Raw genomic sequence first — 6,000 nt, forward strand, 5'->3', positions numbered from 1 at the left:
TGGACACTGCAGGTATGTCCTGGGTCTGCCAAGATTCATCCACTGGTTGTCGTAGATTCCTCTCCTTTTCTCTGTCACAGCCAGACTCCCAGTGGCTGAGCCCTATAGAATTGCCTGTTGTCTCTGTGGTGTAAGATCAGAGCAGATACCCCAGAAGGTGGCCCACAATGCTGGGAAAGGCTGGCTGCCCCTCACCCAGGCTCACTCATCCCACTGGGCAACATGAAGGCTCAGAGGGGATCTCTCCACATGATGTTGTGTAGCCATTTCTTTTACCTTTCTAATGCAGTCTGTCTTATTGGTCTCTGAGGTGCAAGGGCATACTTCAGCCTCACCCCTGTGTTCTAACATTCTCTCAGTGGTGTCTTATTCTTGAATAGATGTTAGTTGTTTATCTTGTAAGTGGGAGCAAAGTCAAGAATGACCTATGTTTCTATCGTGGTGACATCACTTTCCCTGAATAGAGCCAGTTTTGACACTTCTTTTAAATTTACTTTTAGACATCCCTGGAAGATTTTCTCTTTTATGGTCTCATGTGATGACAAATCTTCATCACTAGAAGACAGTAGGACTCATTTTTTTTAAATAGAGTAATCCAGGTGAATAATATTTTTTTTCCAAAGCAAGATGCAATACAAAGTATTAAAAGATTGATTTTCTTATGCTTGACTTAAAATGGTGATTCCAAACGAGTTTCAAAATAAAGTTGACACATTTGGCAAAGAAATGTTGTCTTACTGTTTCAGCAGTTTCATAATTTGAAGAGGTCTCATGGAAAACATTTATTTAAAATCTATTTTGTATTTCATGATCCAGAAAAGTGACATATATTTTAGTTAAAATATCTCAAGAAAAGAATTGCTCACTTTGTTCACTTTGTGATAGAGTAACACATGCCAAAGGGTTCTGGCAGAAAGCAAATAATATACTAAAAAACTCAGTGATTAAAAAAACCTTATACAATTTTTCAGGGATAAGGGAAACCTACAAGGGATGGTAAAGATCACAGAGGTAGCAACAGTGGTAAGAGGTCATTATGTCTAAAAAAGAAAGGTTTGCAAGTGCATTTGTTTCCTGGGGCTGCCATAACAAATTACAACAGACTAGGTGGCTTCTACAACAGATAGTTATTTTCTAATAATTCTGGAGGATAGAAATCCAAGGTCGAGGTGTTGGCAGGGGTAGTTTCATTTTGAGGCTTCACTCTTTGGCTTATAGATGGTTGTATTTTATTTGTGTCTTCATGTGGTCTTTCCTCTGTGCATGTCTGCGTCTTAATCTCCTCTTTTTATAAGGACACCAGTCATATTGGGTTAGGGCCCACCCCAAGGATCTCATTTAATCTTAATTATCTGTTTAAAGACTTTAACTCCAACTATAGTCACAGTTTGAGGTACTGGGGTTTAGGACTTTGACATATGAATTGGGGAGAGACACAATTCAACCTATAGCAGGAAGCAATTGCTTGAAGCTATAGAAAACTGGCCCATAGGAGAAAACTGCCCAACAGGAGCCTTCTATAGTCATTATCAATTACCATTTTACTTTCCTCTTGCCCTCTCATTTCCTAGCTGAAGTCAAACAGAAATGATAAAGGAGTCTGGTCAACACAGTCCACTATCACAGTCTCAAGGTCGAGCATAGTTGTGGAAGTATACATCCATTTAGCAGAGCTGGCCTCTTTTCCATTCATCATTTGTCTGAATGAAAAACTTTTATCCCCAATGCAGAGAAACCATGAGTTTGCATCAGACACTGTGTTATTAAGCATGATTTTAATTATGTTATATTCCCACTTACAAAATAAAGACAAGCTTCAAATAAAGTATATGGGAGAAGGAAGAGAGTAAAAAAATATTAATTCACATAAAACATAGCTGCTAGGGTGATACTTCATAAATTGTCCTGAGACGGCCCTGAATTGTCCTAACTTCCTTCTTATAGCATCTATTTCATTTTTCTCCCACTGTATCTGCCAGCATGTTGGTTGGATGAAGTACTTCTGAAGAAGTCATGGAAATTTTCATTTATTCAAGTTTTGAAACCTTTATGGCCTGTGATTATGGAATCCCTAAAGTTCTCTCTCTTTTTCATACATGATATATATCTATATCTATACCTATAAAATTTGGGGGTAATTTTAGCTTTACAAAAAAGATTTAAAAATAGCACCAAGAGTTCCAATGTATATATCACTCATTTTCTCCTAGTGTAACATCTTACGTATAGCACATTCGTTAAAACTAAAAATTAATATTGTTGCATGACTCTTAACTAAACTTGGGGTTTTGTATGGATGGATCTCACTAGTTTTTCTATTAATGTACTTTCTGCACCAGAATCCAGGCAGAGATGCCACATTACATCTATTTGTCATGTGTCTTGTCTCTACTGTTCAGTGATAGTTCTTCAACTTTCTTATTTTTTTTTCATGATTTTGACAGTTTTGAAGAGTTGTAAAAAGTCCCTCAATTTGGGCATGTCTGGTGTTTTTTTTCCCCCCATACACTGGGTTATGGATTTTAAGGAAGAATGTCACAGAAGTGAAGTGCCATTACCACCACATTATGTCCAGTATCAAAATGTTTGATATCAAAATGGCTTATTGCTGACGGAGTTAACCTTAATCATTGGTTAGGATAACGTTTGCAAGATTTATCCATTGTATGTTACTATTTTCCCATTTTCGTATTGCATTCTTCAGAAGAAAATCACTCATGCCAACCTATCTTTGAGAGGGGGTACATCTTTCAGAAGGGAAAGAAACACATATCAATATATCATTTGGAATTATTATATAAAGAAGCTTTTTTATCTCTCCCATTTATTTATATACTAAATAATTTAGCAGTATCAATATAGACTGATATTAATTTCACAATTTAGGTTTTAAGCCAATACTGCATTTTCTATTGCATTGCTCAAATTATTCCAATTTTGGCCATTGTGAATTATCTTAGGTTCACTCTTGTGTCATCTTTATGTATCTCCATTAGTTTGGTTTTCAACACTTCCTTATTTATAGCATTGCATGATGTTCCAGGCTTGTCTTGTATTTTCACTGTCTGAGCTCTAGCTTCACCCATTTTTCAAAGCCCTGGTTCCTTTTAATAGAGAATGGTAAATAGAAACCCAGATCTGGGCTTTGTGCATTCTCATTACTGCTAGGGTCTCACTGTATCCAGGAACTGTCAGCATACAGAGCCAACTTTACTCACACACACACAGAGACAGGGACACACACATATGTGTGCATGTTTATATATGTATACATCTACCTCTGTCTTTCTCTTTCTATGTGTGTATATGTGTATATATGTAAACATGAATTTACTTGGATGTTGCCAACTCTAATTCAATACCACAAAGTTCATTTTTGTTTTTAGTCTGGCTGTTTGCAATTTCTCTGAGAGTGAAAAACCTGATTCCTATTTTCTTCCATATATTTACTTATTTTTCAATCTAACAATATAGGTAAATTAATCTCAAGTATGTTAATCCAGATTATTTTGAAAAACAAAATACAAACAATGATATAGTATTTAAGTATAGTTCTTGTTTTTATTTTTGTTTATTCTAAGGCTTTTATTCTTGGAGTCTCTAGTCAAAATACTGTTTTGTGAAGTTATTTAGGTCAGCTTGCTTTTTTCTCCAACCAGTTCACTGAGGTTGATCTTAAATTTATAATGATGCTAGATTCATTTGTCACAGTCTTTACTTCATCATGGGATCTTCTGACTTTCTGGATGCTTGTTTAAAAAAATTTACATGAATTAAATTTCACCTTTATCTTACACAGTTCTGCAATGTTGAAAAGTTCATCCTGTAATGTACTTGCTATATCAATGTCACAGAGGATAGTTTCATTAATTTAAAATATCTCCAGAACCACCTTTGTAGTCATCCTTCATGCTACTTCAACCATGAGAAACCATGTTTTGTGTTCTATCCTTTAATTTTGCAGTTTCTAAAATTTCATAGGAATTGAATTGTACAGCACATAGCCTTTTGAATCTTGCTTGTTTCACCTAGTAGAATCCATTTAAAATTCATTTATGTTGTTACATGACTCAATAGATCATTAATTAGTGAATATTATTTTACAATATGGTCTGTTTATCCATTCATCTGTTGAAAGACATAGTTTCTTCTGTTTAATATATTTTTTAAAGATTTGTTTGTTTGAGAGAGAGAGAGAGGGAGAGCTTGAGTGGGGGAAGGGGCAGACGGAGAGGGAGATGGAGAAGCTGACTCCCTGCTAAGCAGGGAACCAGACACAGGGCTCGATTCAATCTCACAACCCTGAAATCATTACCTGAGCTGAAATCAAGAGTCTGACGCTCAACCACCTGAGCCACCCAGGTGCCCGTGAAAGACACAGTTTCTTAAAGAAGGGCAACTCAAGGAGCAGCAACTCTTGTCTCATTTTTGAGGGAGACATACCCCTAATGTGACTTACTGAAGTTGACAATCCCTGTCACACAACTATAGCATTCAGTAGAGAACCGCAAAGGTTTTGATCTAGTTGTAAAAGTAAGTACACTATGGAGTAATGACTAATCTAGAACTTCTTTGCAAAGCTAAAAAAACTGGTCAATACTAACATAATCATAAATGACAGAGATAATGAATTACCACACAAGGAACTTTTGAAAGCTAGTATAGATATATTCAGTACATTCTAATGTTTGACATGTTCCTCACGTGAAGAGAATTATATTTAAAATAAAGAACAAAATGAGAATTTTAGACATAAAATTAACAATATCTGAAATTAAAATCTCACTGAAGGAGATTGATAGCTATTATGGATACAACAGAATAAATCAGTGAACTTGCAGACAGCAATAGAAATTATTTTAAAAGTTAGCACAGAGAATAAAGATTTTTTTAAAAAGCAGAGTTACCGTGATTTGTAGGATGATATCAAGCAGTGTACCATACATGTAATTGAGATCCCAGAATAAGTGATATAAGAGAAAAAGTATTATTTCAGTATAACAGCCAAACTCTTTCCAAATGTCGATTAAAATATGAACCAAGAGTAGAAAAAAGGGGGGGAAAGTACCTATAAGAAAGATAACCAGAAAAGAAAAAGAAACCCAACACTGTGGGGCATCATAATCATATTACTAAAAAGAGTTATAAGGAGAAGTCCTTTAATGCAGTTGGAAATGTCTATACCCAAAGTTCTCAGGGCACTTAAAAGCTATTAGAGACATTTTCTTATTATTATTCATAGATCTTTAAAAAGTAACTGAATATTTAAGGCAAAAAAAATAGCATTTGCAGGCAGTGTTTGTAACATATATGAAGTAAATGTATAATAACACTGAGCAAAGGCTAGGAGGAGAAAACAGAAGCACACTGTGGTATGGTTCTTATTCTATGTTTGAAGTCATATAATATCACTTGAATGTAGACCAGAATTTCTCAACCTCAGCACTATTGACATTTGGTTCAAATAATTCTTTTGGAGGGAGAAAAGGGGGTCTCTTTCCTGTGAATTAAAGGATGTTTAGCGAGAGGGAAGAATTACAATGTACCATGAGAAAACTTCAGGGATTGAGGCATATGCTTATTTTCTTAATTATAGCAATGGATTCGTGGGTCTATATGTATATATCAAAATATGCAGTTGAATACTTCAAATATGTGTTCTTTATTGTATGTCCATTGCATCTAGTAAAACTAGTAAATATCATATGTATTATTATGACTCTCAAATTTTTACTTCTTATTCTGACTACACTCTTGGACTACAAATTCAAATACCCAACTCCCTGCCTGATAGCATTTCCAGTATTTCCAAAAGGTCTTCTAATTTCACATGTATAACACTTGATATTCATCTTCAAATCTCCATCTTTTGTAGTATCGAACATCTTCATGAAAGGAAACTTCATTTTTCCAGTTTCTTAGCTCAAAGTCCTTAGAATCATTTTGACACTTATTTTCTCATACTCCACAGCCAAATCTCTCAGCACACCCTGTATGCTC

Source organism: Ursus maritimus, unplaced genomic scaffold (assembly GCF_017311325.1).
Source record: "Ursus maritimus isolate PB19 unplaced genomic scaffold, ASM1731132v1 scaffold_28, whole genome shotgun sequence".
Taxonomy (NCBI): domain Eukaryota; kingdom Metazoa; phylum Chordata; class Mammalia; order Carnivora; family Ursidae; genus Ursus; species Ursus maritimus.